At 47.3% G+C, this 18178-nt stretch overlaps 1 protein-coding gene across 1 annotated transcript in view; it reads right to left on the minus strand.

Moving 5' to 3' along the window:
- LOC311122186 (AT-rich interactive domain-containing protein 4B-like) overlaps nucleotides 1-18178 on the minus strand; it is a gene marked incomplete at its 3' end in the record, with an annotated part of 157428 nt that overhangs the window by 39947 nt on the left and 99303 nt on the right. The window lies entirely within an intron of this gene.

The raw sequence follows: 18178 nt of genomic DNA on the forward strand, positions 1-18178 counted from the left end.
AACCTCCAAGCCACTACTATTAAATAACCCCGCTAGCCTCCAAGCCACTACTATTAAATAACCCCCCTAGCCTCCGAGCCAATACTATTCAATAACCCCCCTAGCCTCCCCAACCTCCAAAGCACTACTATTAAATAACCCCCCCTAGCCTCCCCAACCTCCAAGCCATTACTATTAAATAACCCCCCTAGCCTCCCCAACCTCCAAGCCACTACTATTAAATAACCCCCCAGCCTCCCCAACCTCTAAGCCACTACTATTAAATAACCCCCCTAGCCTCCAAGCCACTACTATTAAATAACCCCCCTAGCCTCCCCAACATCCAAGCCACTACTATTAAATAACCCCCCCTAGCCTCCAAGCCACTACTATTAAATAACCCCCCCTAGCCTCCAAGCCACTACTATTAAACAACCCCCCCAACCTCCAAACCACTACTATTAAATAACCCCCCTAGCCTCCCCAACCTCCAAACCACTACTATTAAATAACCCCCCTAGCCTCCAAGCACCTACTATTAAATAACCCCCCCCAGCCTCCTAACCTCCAAGCCACTACTATTAAATAACCCCCCCTAGTCTCCCCAACCTCCAAGCCAATACTATTAAATAACCCCCCTAGCCTCCAAGCCACTACTATTAAATAACCCCCCTAGCTTCCCCAACCTCCAAGCCACTACTATTAAATAACCCCCCATAGTCTCCCCAACCTCCAAGCCACTACTATTAAATAACCCCCCTAGCCTCCCCAACCTCCAAACCACTACTATTAAATAACCCCCCTAGCCTCCAAGCACCTACTATTAAATAACCCCCACCTAGCCTCCCAACCTCCAAGCCACTACTATTAAATAACCCCCCCTAGTCTCCCCAACCTCCAAGCCAATACTATTAAATAACCCCCCTAGCCTCCAAGCCACTACTATTAAATAACCCCCCTAGCTTCCCCAACCTCCAAGCCACTACTATTAAATAACCCCCCTAGCCTCCCCAACCTCCAAGCCACTACTATTAAATAACCCCCCTAGCCTCCCCAACCTCCAAACCACTACTATTAAATAACCCCCCTAACCTCAAAGCCACTACTATTAAATAACCCCCCTAGCCTCTCCAACCTCCAAGCCACTACTATTAAATAACCCCCCCCAGCCTCCCCAACCTCCAAGCCACTACTATTAAATAACCCCCCTAGCCTCCCCAACCTCCAAGCCACTACTATTAAATAACCCCCCTAGCCTCCCCAACCTCCAAACCACTACTATTAAATAACCCCCCTAGCCTCCCCAACCTCCAAGCCACTACTATTAAATAACCCCCCTAGCCTCCCCAACCTCCAAGCCACTACTATTAAATAACCCCCCTAGCCTCCCCAACCTCCAAACCACTACTATTAAATAACCCCCCTAGCCTCCCCAACCTCCAAACCACTACTATTAAATAACCCCCCTAGCCTCCCCAACCTCCAAACCACTACTATTAAATAACCCCCCCAGCCTCCCCAACCTCCAAACCACTACTATTAAATAACCCCCCTAGCCTCCAAGCCACTACTAATAAATAACCCCCCTAGCCTCCAAACCACTACTATTATATAACCCCCCTAGCCTCCAAGCCACTACTATTAAATAACCCCCCTAGCCTCCAAGCCACTACTATTAAATAACCCCCCTAGCCTCCAAGCCAATACTATTAAATAACCCCCCTAGCCTCCAAGCCACTACTATTAAATAACCCCCCTAGCCTCCAAGCCACTACTATTAAATAACCCCCTAGCCTCCAGGCCACTACTATTAAATAACCCCCCTAGCCTCCCCAACCTCCAAGCCACCACTATTAAATAACCCCCCTCCCCAACCTCCAAGCCACTACTATTAAATAACCCCCCCTAGCCTCCCCAACCTCCAAGCCACTACTATTAAATAACCCCCCTAGCCTCCCCAACCTCCAAACCAATACTATTAAATAACCCCCCTAGCCTCCAAGCCAATATTATTAAATAACCCCCCTAGCCTCCCCAACCTCCAAGCCACTACTATTATATAACCCCCCTAGCCTCCAAGCCACTACTATTAAATAACCCCCCTAGCCTCCCAAACCTCCAAACCACTACTATTAAATAACCCCCCTAGCCTCCCCAACCTCCAAACCACTACTATTAAATAACCCCCCCTAGCCTCCCCAAACTCCAAGCCACTACTATTAAATAACCCCCCTAGCCTCCAAGCCACTACTATTAAATAACCCCCCTAGCCTCCCCAACCTCCAAACCACTACTATTAAATAACCCCCCTAGCCTCCCCAACCTCCAAGCCACTACTATTAAATAACCCCCCTAGCCTCCAAGCCACTACTATTAAATAACCCCCCTAGCCTCCCCAACCTCCAAGCCATTACTATTAAATAACCCCCCTAGCCTCCAAGCCACTACTATTAAATAACCCCCCTAGCCTCTCCAACCTCCAAGCCACTACTATTAAATAACCCCCCCAGCCTCCCCAACCTCCAAGCCACTACTATTAAATAACCCCCCTAGCCTCCCCAACCTCCAAGCCACTACTATTAAATAACCCCCCTAGCCTCCCCAACCTCCAAACCACTACTATTAAATAACCCCCCTAGCCTCCCCAACCTCCAAGCCACTACTATTAAATAACCCCCCTAGCCTCCCCAACCTCCAAGCCACTACTATTAAATAACCCCCCTAGCCTCCCCAACCTCCAAACCACTACTATTAAATAACCCCCCTAGCCTCCCCAACCTCCAAACCACTACTATTAAATAACCCCCCCAGCCTCCCCAACCTCCAAACCACTACTATTAAATAACCCCCCTAGCCTCCAAGCCACTACTAATAAATAACCCCCCTAGCCTCCAAACCACTACTATTATATAACCCCCCTAGCATCCAAGCCACTACTATTAAATAACCCCCCTAGCCTCCAAGCCACTACTATTAAATAACCCCCCTAGCCTCCAAGCCAATACTATTAAATAACCCCCCTAGCCTCCAAGCCACTACTATTAAATAACCCCCCTAGCCTCCAAGCCACTACTATTAAATAACCCCCCTAGCCTCCCCAACCTCCAAGCCACTACTATTAAATAACCCCCCTAGCCTCCCCAACCTCCAAGCCACTACTATTAAATAACCCCCCTCCCCAACCTCCAAGCCACTACTATTAAATAACCCCCCCTAGCCTCCCCAACCTCCAAGCCACTACTATTAAATAACCCCCCTAGCCTCCCCAACCTCCAAACCACTACTATTAAATAACCCCCCTCCCCAACCTCCAAGCCACTACTATTAAATAACCCCCCTAGCCTCCCCAACCTCCAAGCCACTACTATTAAATAACCCCCCTAGCCTCCCCAACCTCCAAACCAATACTATTAAATAACCCCCCTAGCCTCCAAGCCAATATTATTAAATAACCCCCTTAGCCTCCCCAACCTCCAAGCCACTACTATTATATAACCCCCCTAGCCTCCAAGCCACTACTATTAAATAACCCCCCTAGCCTCCCCAACCTCCAAACCACTACTATTAAATAACCCCCCTAGCCTCCAAGCCAATACTATTAAATAACCCCCCTAGCCTCCAAGCCACTACTATTAAATAACCCCCCTAGCCTCCAAGCCACTACTATTAAATAACCCCCTAGCCTCCAAGACACTACTATTAAATAACCCCCCTAGCCTCCCCAACCTCCAAGCCACTACTATTAAATAACCCCCCTAGCCTCCCCAACCTCCAAGCCACTACTATTAAATAACCCCCCTCCCCAACCTCCAAGCCACTACTATTAAATAACCCCCCCTAGCCTCCCCAACCTCCAAGCCACTACTATTAAATAACCCCCCTAGCCTCCCCAACCTCCAAACCAATACTATTAAATAACCCCCCTAGCCTCCAAGCCAATATTATTAAATAACCCCCCTAGCCTCCCCAACCTCCAAGCCACTACTATTATATAACCCCCCTAGCCTCCAAGCCAATATTATTAAATAACCCCCCTAGCCTCCCCAACCTCCAAACCACTACTATTAAATAACCCCCCTAGCCTCCCCAACCTCCAAGCCACTACTATTAAATAACCCCCCTCGCCTCCAAGCCACTACTATTAAATAACCCCCCTAGCCTCCCCAATCTCCAAGCCACTGCTATTAAATAACCCCCCTAGCCTCCCCAACCTCCAAGCCACTACTATTAAATAACCCCCCTAGCCTCCCCAACCTCCAAGCGACTACTATTAAGTAACCCCCCTAGCCTCCAAGCCACTACTATTAAATAACCCCCCCTAGCCTCCCCAACCTCCAAGCCACTACTATTAAATAACCCCCCTAGCCTCCAAACCACTACTATTATATAACCCCCCTAGCCTCCAAGCCACTACTATTAAATAACCCCCCTAGCCTCCAAGCCACTACTATTATATAACCCCCCTAGCCTCCAAGCCACTACTATTAAATAACCCCCCTAGCCTCCAAGCCACTACTATTAAATAACCCCCCTAGCCTCCAAGCCAATACTATTAAATAACCCCCCTAGCCTCCAAGCCACTACTATTAAATAACCCCCCTAGCCTCCAAGCCACTACTATTAAATAACCCCGCTAGCCTCCAAGCCACTACTATTAAATAACCCCCCTAGCCTCCGAGCCAATACTATTCAATAACCCCCCTAGCCTCCCCAACCTCCAAAGCACTACTATTAAATAACCCCCCCTAGCCTCCCCAACCTCCAAGCCATTACTATTAAATAACCCCCCTAGCCTCCCCAACCTCCAAGCCACTACTATTAAATAACCCCCCAGCCTCCCCAACCTCTAAGCCACTACTATTAAATAACCCCCCTAGCCTCCAAGCCACTACTATTAAATAACCCCCCTAGCCTCCCCAACATCCAAGCCACTACTATTAAATAACCCCCCCTAGCCTCCAAGCCACTACTATTAAATAACCCCCCCTAGCCTCCAAGCCACTACTATTAAACAACCCCCCCAACCTCCAAACCACTACTATTAAATAACCCCCCTAGCCTCCCCAACCTCCAAACCACTACTATTAAATAACCCCCCTAGCCTCCAAGCACCTACTATTAAATAACCCCCCCCAGCCTCCTAACCTCCAAGCCACTACTATTAAATAACCCCCCTAGCCTCCAAGCCACTACTATTAAATAACCCCCCTAGCTTCCCCAACCTCCAAGCCACTACTATTAAATAACCCCCCATAGTCTCCCCAACCTCCAAGCCACTACTATTAAATAACCCCCCTAGCCTCCCCAACCTCCAAACCACTACTATTAAATAACCCCCCTAGCCTCCAAGCACCTACTATTAAATAACCCCCCCCCTAGCCTCCCAACCTCCAAGCCACTACTATTAAATAACCCCCCCTAGTCTCCCCAACCTCCAAGCCAATACTATTAAATAACCCCCCTAGCCTCCAAGCCACTACTATTAAATAACCCCCCTAGCTTCCCCAACCTCCAAGCCACTACTATTAAATAACCCCCCTAGCCTCCCCAACCTCCAAGCCACTACTATTAAATAACCCCCCTAGCCTCCCCAACCTCCAAACCACTACTATTAAATAACCCCCCTAACCTCAAAGCCACTACTATTAAATAACCCCCCTAGCCTCTCCAACCTCCAAGCCACTACTATTAAATAACCCCCCCCAGCCTCCCCAACCTCCAAGCCACTACTATTAAATAACCCCCCTAGCCTCCCCAACCTCCAAGCCACTACTATTAAATAACCCCCCTAGCCTCCCCAACCTCCAAACCACTACTATTAAATAACCCCCCTAGCCTCCCCAACCTCCAAGCCACTACTATTAAATAACCCCCCTAGCCTCCCCAACCTCCAAGCCACTACTATTAAATAACCCCCCTAGCCTCACCAACCTCCAAACCACTACTATTAAATAACCCCCCTAGCCTCCCCAACCTCCAAACCACTACTATTAAATAACCCCCCTAGCCTCCCCAACCTCCAAACCACTACTATTAAATAACCCCCCCAGCCTCCCCAACCTCCAAACCACTACTATTAAATAACCCCCCTAGCCTCCAAGCCACTACTAATAAATAACCCCCCTAGCCTCCAAACCACTACTATTATATAACCCCCCTAGCCTCCAAGCCACTACTATTAAATAACCCCCCTAGCCTCCAAGCCACTACTATTAAATAACCCCCCTAGCCTCCAAGCCAATACTATTAAATAACCCCCCTAGCCTCCAAGCCACTACTATTAAATAACCCCCCTAGCCTCCAAGCCACTACTATTAAATAACCCCCTAGCCTCCAGGCCACTACTATTAAATAACCCCCCTAGCCTCCCCAACCTCCAAGCCACCACTATTAAATAACCCCCCTCCCCAACCTCCAAGCCACTACTATTAAATAACCCCCCCTAGCCTCCCCAACCTCCAAGCCACTACTATTAAATAACCCCCCTAGCCTCCCCAACCTCCAAACCAATACTATTAAATAACCCCCCTAGCCTCCAAGCCAATATTATTAAATAACCCCCCTAGCCTCCCCAACCTCCAAGCCACTACTATTATATAACCCCCCTAGCCTCCAAGCCACTACTATTAAATAACCCCCCTAGCCTCCCAAACCTCCAAACCACTACTATTAAATAACCCCCCTAGCCTCCCCAACCTCCAAACCACTACTATTAAATAACCCCCCCTAGCCTCCCCAAACTCCAAGCCACTACTATTAAATAACCCCCCTAGCCTCCAAGCCACTACTATTAAATAACCCCCCTAGCCTCCCCAACCTCCAAACCACTACTATTAAATAACCCCCCTAGCCTCCCCAACCTCCAAGCCACTACTATTAAATAACCCCCCTAGCCTCCCCAACCTCCAAACCACTACTATTAAATAACCCCCCTAGCCTCCCCAACCTCCAAGCCACTACTATTAAATAACCCCCCTAGCCTCCCCAACCTCCAAACCACTACTATTAAATAACCCCCCTAGCCTCCCCAACCTCCAAGCCACTACTATTAAATAACCCCCCTAGCCTCCCCAACCTCCAAACCACTACTATTAAATAACCCCCCTAGCCTCCCCAACCTCCAAGCCACTACTATTAAATAACCCCCCTAGCCTCCCCAACCTCCAAGCCACTACTATTAAATAACCCCCCTAGCCTCCCCAACCTCCAAACCACTACTATTAAATAACCCCCCTAGCCTCCCCAACCTCCAAACCACTACTATTAAATAACCCCCCCAGCCTCCCCAACCTCCAAACCACTACTATTAAATAACCCCCCTAGCCTCCAAGCCACTACTAATAAATAACCCCCCTAGCCTCCAAACCACTACTATTATATAACCCCCCTAGCATCCAAGCCACTACTATTAAATAACCCCCCTAGCCTCCAAGCCACTACTATTAAATAACCCCCCTAGCCTCCAAGCCAATACTATTAAATAACCCCCCTAGCCTCCAAGCCACTACTATTAAATAACCCCCCTAGCCTCCAAGCCACTACTATTAAATAACCCCCCTAGCCTCCCCAACCTCCAAGCCACTACTATTAAATAACCCCCCTAGCCTCCCCAACCTCCAAGCCACTACTATTAAATAACCCCCCTCCCCAACCTCCAAGCCACTACTATTAAATAACCCCCCCTAGCCTCCCCAACCTCCAAGCCACTACTATTAAATAACCCCCCTAGCCTCCCCAACCTCCAAACCACTACTATTAAATAACCCCCCTCCCCAACCTCCAAGCCACTACTATTAAATAACCCCCCTAGCCTCCCCAACCTCCAAGCCACTACTATTAAATAACCCCCCTAGCCTCCCCAACCTCCAAACCAATACTATTAAATAACCCCCCTAGCCTCCAAGCCAATATTATTAAATAACCCCCCTAGCCTCCCCAACCTCCAAGCCACTACTATTATATAACCCCCCTAGCCTCCAAGCCACTACTATTAAATAACCCCCCTAGCCTCCCCAACCTCCAAACCACTACTATTAAATAACCCCCCTAGCCTCCAAGCCAATACTATTAAATAACCCCCCTAGCCTCCAAGCCACTACTATTAAATAACCCCCCTAGCCTCCAAGCCACTACTATTAAATAACCCCCTAGCCTCCAAGACACTACTATTAAATAACCCCCCTAGCCTCCCCAACCTCCAAGCCACTACTATTAAATAACCCCCCTAGCCTCCCCAACCTCCAAGCCACTACTATTAAATAACCCCCCTCCCCAACCTCCAAGCCACTACTATTAAATAACCCCCCCTAGCCTCCCCAACCTCCAAGCCACTACTATTAAATAACCCCCCTAGCCTCCCCAACCTCCAAACCAATACTATTAAATAACCCCCCTAGCCTCCAAGCCAATATTATTAAATAACCCCCCTAGCCTCCCCAACCTCCAAGCCACTAATATTATATAACCCCCCTAGCCTCCAAGCCAATATTATTAAATAACCCCCCTAGCCTCCCCAACCTCCAAACCACTACTATTAAATAACCCCCCTAGCCTCCCCAACCTCCAAGCCACTACTATTAAATAACCCCCCTCGCCTCCAAGCCACTACTATTAAATAACCCCCCTAGCCTCCCCAATCTCCAAGCCACTGCTATTAAATAACCCCCCTAGCCTCCCCAACCTCCAAGCCACTACTATTAAATAACCCCCCTAGCCTCCCCAACCTCCAAGCGACTACTATTAAGTAACCCCCCTAGCCTCCAAGCCACTACTATTAAATAACCCCCCCTAGCCTCCCCAACCTCCAAGCCACTACTATTAAATAACCCCCCTAGCCTCCAAACCACTACTATTATATAACCCCCCTAGCCTCCAAGCCACTACTATTAAATAACCCCCCTAGCCTCCAAGCCACTACTATTATATAACCCCCCTAGCCTCCAAGCCACTACTATTAAATAACCCCCCTAGCCTCCAAGCCACTACTATTAAATAACCCCCCTAGCCTCCAAGCCAATACTATTAAATAACCCCCCTAGCCTCCAAGCCACTACTATTAAATAACCCCCCTAGCCTCCAAGCCACTACTATTAAATAACCCCCTAGCCTCCAAGCCACTACTATTAAATAACCCCCCTAGCCTCCCCAACCTCCAAGCCACTACTATTAAATAACCCCCCTAGCCTCCCCAACCTCCAAACCACTACTATTAAATAACCCCCCTCCCCAACCTCCAAGCCACTACTATTAAATAACCCCCCCTAGCCTCCCCAACCTCCAAGCCACTACTATTAAATAACCCCCCTAGCCTCCCCAACCTCCAAACCAATACTATTAAATAACCCCCCTAGCCTCCAAGCCAATATTATTAAATAACCCCCCTAGCCTCCCCAACCTCCAAGCCACTACTATTATATAACCCCCCTAGCCTCCAAGCCACTACTATTAAATAACCCCCCTAGCCTCCCCAACCTCCAAACCACTACTATTAAATAACCCCCCTAGCCTCCCCAACCTCCAAGCCACTACTATTAAATAACCCCCCTCGCCTCCAAGCCACTACTATTAAATAACCCCCCTAGCCTCCCCAATCTCCAAGCCACTGCTATTAAATAACCCCCCTAGCCTCCCCAACCTCCAAGCGACTACTATTAAGTAACCCCCCTAGCCTCCAAGCCACTACTATTAAATAACCCCCCCTAGCCTCCCCAACCTCCAAGCCACTACTATTAAATAACCCCCCCTAGCCTCCCCAACCTCCAAGCCACTACTATTAAATAACCCCCCTAGCCTCCCCAATCTCCAAGCCACTACTATTAAATAACCCCTCTAGCCTCCAAGCCACTACCATTAAATAACCACCCTAGCCTCCTCAACCTCCAAGCCACTACTATTAAATAACCCCCCCTAGCCTCACCAACCTCCAAGCCACTACTATTAAATAACCCCCTAGCCTCCAAGCCACTACTATTAAATAACCCCCCTAGCCTCCCCAACCTCCAAGCCACTACTATTAAATAACCCCCTAGCCTCCAAGCCACTACTATTAAATAACCCCCCCTAGCCTCCCCAACCTCCAAGCCACTACTATTAAATAACCCCCCTAGCCTCCAAGCCACTACTATTAAATAACCCCCCCTAGCCTCCCCAACCTCCAAGCCACTACTATTAAATAACCCCCCTAGCCTCCAAGCCACTACTATTAAATAACCCCCCATAGCCTCCCCAACCTCCAAACCAATACTATTAAATAACCCCCCTAGCCTCCCCAACCTCCAAGCCACTACTATTAAATAACCCCCCCTAGCCTCCCCAACCTCCAAGCCACTACTATTAAATAACCCCCCTAGCCTCCCCAACCTCCAAGCCACTACTATTAAATAACCCCCCTCGCCTCCAAGCCACTACTATTAAATAACCCCCCTCGCCTCCAAACCACTACTATTAAATAACCCCCCCTAGCCTCCCCAACCTCCAAGCCACTACTATTAAATAACCCCCCTAGCCTCCCCAACCTCCAAGCCACTACTATTAAATAACCCCCCTCGCCTCCAAGCCACTACTATTAAATAACCCCCCTAGCCTCCCCAACCTCCAAACCACTACTATTAAATAACCCCCCTAGCCTCCCCAACCTCCAAACCACTACTATTAAATAACCCCCTTAGCCTCCCCAACCTCCAAGCCACTACTATTAAATAACACCCCTCGCCTCCAAACCACTACTATTAAATAACCCCCCCTAGTCTCCCCAACCTCCAAGCCACTACTATTAAATAACCCCCCCTAGCCTCCAAGCCACTACTATTAAATAACCCCCCCTAGCCTCCAAGCCACTACTATTAAATAACCCCCCCTAGCCTCCAAGCCACTACTATTAAATAACCCCCCCTAGTCTCCCCAACCTCCAAGCCACTACTATTAAATAACCCCCCCTAGCCTCCAAGCCACTACTATTAAATAACCCCCCCTAGTCTCCAAGCCACTACTATTAAATAACCCCCCCTAGCCTCCCCAACCTCCAAGCCACTACTATTAAATAACCCCCCCCTAGCCTCCCCAACCTCCAAGCCACTACTATTAAATAACCCCCCTAGCCTCCCCAACCTCCAAGCCACTACTATTAAATAACCCCCCCTAGCCTCCAAGCCACTACTATTAAATAATCCCCCTAGTCTCCCCAACCTCCAAGCCACTACTATTAAATAACCCCCCCTAGCCTCCCCAACCTCCAAGCCACTACTATTAAATAACCCCCCCTAGCCTCCCCAACCTCCAAACCACTACTATTAAATAACCCCCCCTAGCCTCCCCAACCTCCAAGCCACTACTATTAAATAACCCCCCTAGCCTCCCCAACCTCCAAGCCACTACTATTAAATAACCCCCCCTAGCCTCCCCAACCTCCAAACCACTACTATTAAATAACCCCCCTAGCCTCCCCAACCTCCAAGCCACTACTATTAAATAACCCCCCCTAGCCTCCAAGCCACTACTATTAAATAACCCCCCCTAGTCTCCCCAACCTCCAAGCCACTACTATTAAATAACCCCCCCTAGCCTCCAAGCCACTACTATTAAATAACCCCCCCTAGCCTCCCCAACCTCCAAGACACTACTATTAAATAACCCCCCCTAGCCTCCCCAAACTCCAAGCCACTACTATTAAATAACCCCCCTAGCCTCCCCAACCTCCAAACCACTACTATTAAATAACCCCCCCTAGCCTCCCCAACCACCAAGCCACTACTATTAAATAACCCCCCCTAGCCTCCCCAACCTCCAAACCACTACTATTAAATAACCCCCCCTAGCCTCCCCAACCACCAAGCCACTACTATTAAATAATCCCCCTAGCCTCCCCAACCTCCAAACCACTACTATTAAATAACCCCCCCTAGCCTCCCCAACCACCAAGCCACTACTATTAAATAACCCCCCCTAGCCTCCCCAACCTCCAAACCACTACTATTAAATAACCCCCCCTAGCCTCCCCAACCTCCAAACCACTACTATTAAATAACCCCCCCTAGCCTCCCCAACCTCCAAACCACTACTATTAAATAACCCCCCCTAGCCTCCCCAACCTCCAAACCACTACTATTAAATAACCCCCCCTAGCCTCCAAGCCACTACTATTAAATAACCCCCCTAGCCTCCCCAACCTCCAAACCACTACTATTAAATAACCCCCCCTAGCCTCCCCTACCTCCAAGCAACTACTATTAAATAACCCCCCTAGCCTCCCCAACCTCCAAGCAACTACTATTAAATAATATATAATAATATAATAATAATAACCCCCCCTAGCCTCCCCAACCTCCAAACCACTACTATTAAATAATCCCCCTAGCCTCCAAGCCACTACTATTAAATAATCCCCCTAGCCTCCCCAACCTCCAAGCCACTACTATTAAATAACCCCCCTAGCCTCCCCAACCTCCAAACCACTACTATTAAATAACCCCCCCTAGCCTCCCCAACCACCAAGCCACTACTATTAAATAATCCCCCTCCCCAACCGCCAAACCACTACTATTAAATAACCCCCCTAGCCTCCCCAACCTCCAAGCCACTACTATTAAATAATATATAATAATATAATAATAATAACGCCCCCTAGCTTCCCCAACCTCAGTCTTGTCTCTCTTCTTCCTGTGTACAGAAATATTCATAAATGGGGACAGTATCAGAGTTAAATAAATCAATCAATACCACTATGCTACACACACTTCCTCATAAAAACGATCTATCATCTATCCTAGGTCTGGTCCTATATGGATGTACAGTACAGCTAAACTACATTATCCACACACCACATAACCCATCACAACTCATTCGCACTCACTGACTTGAGGTTTTAGTTGAGTTGTAGTAGGTATAACCACCACAAGGGGGTGCTATAGTATACAGTCAGCGCTGGAGAGAGGGGAAGGGGTTTTCAAGGCGCTGAGGCAGATTATGCAGGTTGGCACAGCGAAGCACAGCTTAGCACAGCAGTTTCAGGCTGTTGCAGAGTGCAGACGCAGTAACGTGAGACAGGAAGTACAGTCAACATGTCCAAATCCAGGTCAACTCCCCACAACTAGGGCTGTGAACGTCATGGAATTTTGGACTGCGGTTACCGTTTTAACCGTTCAAATATCACACCAATCAATATGTACTGTGATTTATTGATTCAACTCAACTGGCATTACAAAAAAAATAAAGTTCCATTGCATGAGCCACATCAGTTAACATAATTTTAAATGAACATTCTACAATACTATGGTAATCATTGCCTCACAATACCAGGCAGCCATTGTGAGTTTCCCAGTCATATTTTCCAGTTAGAGGTTCCTATACAATTCATTATATTTCTATGGGTGGTGCTGCAGCAGGGAGGGGCGTGTTGCCTAGGCAACCAAAGATTCGCTTGCTACAACAAAGTTTCATCATTTTGTTACCGCAGAAACGGAGTCAACCGCATGAACGCCCGGCCGTCCCAGTCTTCAGTCAGCGGTTTGTTCCACAAAAACCAAAAATAATAATAATTACATTACTGCTGCCACACATGAAAATGCAGTCTCTCAAATTGAGAACGGCAGTAAAGTCCGGAGCCACCTTTCAAGCATTTCAATCAACTGAGAACCAACAGGACGTCGTCAAAGATTCAGTGGTGAAATCTAACTCAGACAGTCTGCTCTGCCCTCGAGCGGGACACTCACTGAGCCCTGTTAAATACTAACCTTCTCTGCTCTCCTGTCCTCTTCTCCTCTGTCTACAGTGAACCTACAGCAACACAACGAGGCCTACAGTACTGACAGGTGGGTCCGTCCCTTCACAGCCCAGTCAACCATGCTTCAGTACATTTTAGTCACCAGAACAAACATGTCAGCTTTTGGCACAACGGTAAATACTTTTACATACTGACCTCTACTCCCTAAGGGTGTTATGACAAGTAGCAGAGAGATTGACAAGACTCTAGAAACGCTGGTGTAGAGCACCGTTATGGACCAAAATCCATAATCACGGTAAATGTACTCAATTGTCACGATAATGATCAAGTTGAACAATAAATTCATAACGTTTAAATATTACCCTTAAAACTACTACCACTTTGAATGTTGTAGTCATCAATTGTCCCATTAGCAATAGCTCTTATTAGCAGACTTCATTTCAAACTTCACATTACTCCGGTAAAAGCTACTTAATCGCAATTATCAATATCAGTAAAACGTCCTCGATAAATGGTCGGTTCGGTCAGTGTCGATCATTTTTTGGTTTATCGACCCAGCTCTACCCTGGTGACTCGTTCAAGTACGATAGGATTCTGACTCTACAAACCCTGGTGACTCGTTCAAGTACGATAGGATACTGACTCTACAAACCCTGGTGACTTGTTCAAGTAGCAGAAGATATTGACTCTACAAACCCTGGTGTCTCATTCATGCTTCAGTCTCCTCCTCATTTAAAGCAGAATTAAACTCGAGAACCAACTTCTCTCGTTGAAAACGGCATACAGTGGGGAAAAAAAGTATTTAGTCAGCCACCAATTGTGCAAGTTCTCCCACTTAAAAAGATGAGAGAGGCCTGTAATTTTCATCATCAACTATGACAGACAAATTGAGATTTTTTTTCTCCAGAAAATCACATTGTAGGATTTTTAATGAATTTATTTGCAAATTATGGTGGAAAATAAGTATTTGGTCACCTACAAACAAGCAAGATTTCTGGCTCTCACAGACCTGTAACTTCTTCTTTAAGAGGCTCCTCTGTCCTCCACTCGTTACCTGTATTAATGGCACCTGTTTGAACTTGTTATCAGTATAAAAGACACCTGTCCACAACCTCAAACAGTCACACTCCAAACTCCACTATGGCCAAGACCAAAGAGCTGTCAAAGGACACCAGAAACAAAATTGTAGACCTGCACCAGGCTGGGAAGACTGAATCTGCAATAGGTAAGCAGCTTGGTTTGAAGAAATCAACTGTGGGAGCAATTATTAGGAAATGGAAGACGTACAAGACCACTGATAATCTCCCGTCTGAAGTTTGCTAGAGTGCATTTGGATGATCCAGAAGAGGATTGGGAGAATGTCATATGGTCAGATGAAACCAAAATAGAACTTTTTGGTAAAAACTCAACTCGTCATGTTTGGAGGACAAATAATGCTGAGTTGCATCCAAAGAACACCATACCTACTGTGAAGCATGGGGGTGGAAACATCATGCTTTGGGGCTGTTTTTCTGCAAAGGGACCAGGACGACTGATCCGTGTAAAGGAAAGAATGAATGGGGCCATGTATCGTGAGATTCTGAGTGAAAAACTCCTTCCATCAGCAAGGGCATTGAAGATGAAACGTGGCTGGGTCTTTCAGCATGACAATGATCCCAAACACACCGCCCGGGCAACGAAGGAGTGGCTTCGTAAGAAGCATTTCAAGGCCCTGGAGTGGCCTAGCCAGTCTCCAGATCTCAACCCCATAGAAAATCTTTGGAGGGAGTTGAAAGTCCGTGTTGCCCAGCGACAGCCCCAAAACATCACTGCTCTAGGAGATCTGCATGGAGGAATGGGCCAAAATACCAGCAACAGTGTGTGAAAACCTTGTGAAGACTTACAGAAAACGTTTGACCTGTGTCATTGCCAACAAAGGGTATATAACAAAGTATTGAGAAACTTTTGTTATTGACGAAATACTTATTTTCCACCATAATTTGCAAATAAATTCATTAAAAATCCTACAATGTGATTTTCTGGATTTTTTTTTCTCATTTTGTCTGTCATAGTTGACGTGTACCTATGATGAAAATTACAGGCCTCTCTCATCTTTTTAAGTGGGAGAACTTGCACAATTGGTGGCTGACTAAATACTTTTTTTCCCCACTGTATGTGACATAGATATTACTCCGAAACATTTATTCCAGTGCCAAAATTTACTAAAAAGTGCAAGTAGGTTGGCTAAGTCCGTATAGTCCAAAACTGATTTGATTTCGACAATGATCACTTGCCCACTAACACAGGATACACAGCTGAGATGATTGCCCTCTAAAGAATCCTACTGCAAAACAGACAGACAGACCGTGGCAGGGGGCGTAACAGACGGCGTGGCAGGGGGCGTAACAGACGGCGTGGCAGGGTCGTAACAGAGGGTGTGGCAGGGGGCGTAACAGAGGGTGTGGCAGGGGGCGTAACAGAGGGTGTGGCAGAGGGCGTGACAGGGGGCGTAACAGACGGCGTAACAGAGGGCGTGGCAGGGGGCGTAACAGAGGGTGTGGCAGGGGGCGTAACAGAGGGTGTGGCAGAGGGCGTGACAGGGGGCGTGGCAGAGGGTGTGGCAGGGGGCGTAACAGATGGCGTGGCAGGGTCGTAACAGAGGGCGTGGCAGGGGGCGTAACAGAGGGCGTGGCAGGGGGCGTAACAGACGGCGTGGCAGGGGGCGTAACAGAGGGTGTGGCAGAGGGCGTGACAGGGGGCGTGGCAGAGGGCGTGGCAGAGGGCGTGGTAGAGGGCGTGACAGGGGCGTGGCAGAGGGCGTGGCAGAGGGCGTGGCAGAGGGCATGACAAGGGGCCTCCATCTTGGTGGTGTCGAATAATTGTAGCATTTTTAAGCACATTTCTTCCAATTCTACACATTTTGCCATGCAGCTGAGAGAAAATGTTGCAGTTTCAAAGCTAATTTCCTGCGATTCCATGCATTTTGCCATGGCTAATGCGGTCTTCTTTTGTTCAAACATAACGAATTCAATACTGCTAAATTTATTGTTTTTGGAATGTTTTATTCTCCCTGATTGTCAAGCGTTTATTTTGGTGATTGTTAGTTCTTAAAGATTATATTATTTAAAAAAAAGAAATAAGTCCATTATCGATCTACATACTTTATATCTGGTTTTAGTGGTTTAAGTTTACACTGAGAACGCTTTCTTTTCTTATTCAGTTTACACTGAGAACGCTTTCTTTTCTTATTCAGTTTACACTGAGAACGCTTTCTTTTCTTATTCACTGTTTGGACTTAGGCAGGATTTCAATGGCAGAAAAATCCCTGCATAAAGACAACACGTCACCATTTAGTTTTTACTTGAGACATACTGCTGCACCAAACATTTCAGCTAGATGTAAAATTGTGTGAGTAAAACCTCCTCTGCAAAAAAAAAACGGCAAAATTAATTACAGATTTCTTGAGTTATCTTAAATTCATTCGGACTATTTTCAGGAAGTGATAATGGCTTTTTCATATGGTGTCTCATGGGGGGACAAACATTAGTAATCGCCACATCGATTCACCTAAATCTCGTTTTTCTTTAAAAGAGCAACAGAGAAACGCATGTGAAATCTGTGCGTTCAGACGCTCCATAAGCTGAATCCAGACATAACAAAACAAATGTAATTCTTTTGATAGCTACTGTCGTTCTCTTCCTTTATAATTAGCAGAAGAGGACCGTGTCCTACTGTTTCTGTTCAAGTACAAAACAGAACACAACAAGGGTCTGAATCAAAGCTCAGCATGGCTCTGTCTGCACAGAAACCACCACAGGCTATCGACCAACACTTACTCATATTTTAGGCTCAACAAGACAGGAGTCTAGTAAACTGAGGAGTGACAAAGCTACGGGAATGAAGCTGCAGCAGCAACCAGCCATGTGATGGACGAGTGGACACGGGACAGCCAGGAGCAGAGAGCTGCTAAAGCAGAGAGGAAGGACAGAGCTCACGGCGGTCACAAGACCACAGCTCTGCAGTTGACTGACTGAACAGATAGACGGAGAGACAGAGAGGACGTACCACAGCATGCGCTTGGAATAGAGTAAAGGCCGTCAAGCTTCGAGTACTCAGAGCCATCCCTGCTGCGGGCACTGGCTGAGACATGAAAAGGAGGGGTACAGAAACGGTACTAAAGGGAGGCACAGAGGGTAGAGAGGGGGGCAGTAGAGCAGAGCTCAGCCAGGGTCCAGGAGGGGAGCTCAGCCAGGGTCCAGGAGGGGAGCTGCCCGTCTACACCAGGTTAACAGTGGTTAAAGAGGGTCAACTACCTAATGAAGCTAGCTAGCAGACTCACAGCCGCAACTCTTTAGCTGACAGGGAATGCCTGTAGTATTATGTCATTACGTTTAGGCAACATGAGTATCAAGAGTGAAAATATATATATATTTTAATATTTCAAATGTAAAAATGCTATTATCGCATAGATACTGAGTACTGGCACATTCCTTGTGTTCTCTG

Source organism: Coregonus lavaretus (assembly GCF_964263955.1).
Source record: "Coregonus lavaretus genome assembly, contig: HAP1_SCAFFOLD_879, whole genome shotgun sequence".
Lineage (NCBI taxonomy): Eukaryota > Metazoa > Chordata > Actinopteri > Salmoniformes > Salmonidae > Coregonus > Coregonus lavaretus.